The following is a 1,186-nucleotide window of genomic DNA, read 5'->3' as shown; positions in this document are numbered from 1 at the left end:
CTCATCTCATGACTTCCACTTCGGTCATTACACGAGGGGATAACTGCCTTCTTGACAAACAGTTACCCCCCCTTCCCATGAGTCTCTGCCTCAGGTTGTTTTCTATTGCTATGACACATACCACGACCAAAAGCAATGTGGGGTGCGAAGGCAAGGGTTTATGTCACTGTTCAGCTTAGACTCTTTCATGAAGAGAAGTCAGGACAGGAACACAAAGCAGGAACCTGGAGGCAGGAACAGTTGCAGAGAACCCAGAGAAATGCTGCGTCTTGGCTTGTTCTCCATAGCTGGATCAGTTTGCCTTCTGATACATGCGAGGACCACCTATGGAGGGATGGCGCCATCCACAGCATGTTGTGTCCTCCCACATAAATCATCAATTAAGAGCATGTTCCCAGAGATTTTCTCATAAGTCAATCTCATGGTGACAATCCCTATGTTGAGATGATCTCTTCCCTGATATGATTAGCTTTGTATCAAGTCAATAAAAACATCTGACTAGCACAGTCTCTCATCTCAAGGTTTCAACCAGAGGCTGCCCTGAGCTCTAACCATTGGGTGTCTTTGGCTCCATTGTGAGGAAGAGTCAGGAGGGAGACCCAGTATGATCTTCCTGTTTTCCTTCTTGTCCTCTGAACTCCCCTCACCTCTGCATTATTCCCTGCTAATTCTGAGGATCTAAACCTAGATTCCCTATGCAAGGGACAGGTGGAACCAGGACATATGTAACTTCTTTGAGTCACGGTAACCCAAAGGATGGAGCATTTGGCGTGGGCAAGGACAGTTCTTTCTTTGCATTCTTTGTTCAAAAGTATACACAGGAAACTGGTTTTATACTTTTCTCAGAACTGGAAGATTTGAGGGCTTGAGGACTTTAAAGTTGTTTTCTTTAATCCTCGGACACCCCTGGAGAGGCATTTTTCTGTGCAATCATATGGTATTTAAAAGGTTTCTAACAATACACCATTTATCATCTTCCAAACTTGCAGGGATTAAAAGAAAAAAAAGTGAGTTTGAAGTGAATACTCTTAAATACAGTTGGCAGAAAGGGAAATTAATATTATATATTAGAAGTTATTTAGAGATGCTTTTTAACATGCACAAATCTTTGATTTTTTACATTTTTGGTTAGCTTTTAATGACTGAGCCATCTCTCCAGCCCATGATTTTGTAATTTCTTTTATTG

Source organism: Mus musculus, chromosome 1 (genome assembly GCF_000001635.26).
Source record: "Mus musculus strain C57BL/6J chromosome 1, GRCm38.p6 C57BL/6J".
Classification (NCBI taxonomy): domain Eukaryota; kingdom Metazoa; phylum Chordata; class Mammalia; order Rodentia; family Muridae; genus Mus; species Mus musculus.
The sequence above is the reverse complement of the archived record's forward strand: the minus strand, read 5'-3'. Positions refer to the sequence as shown.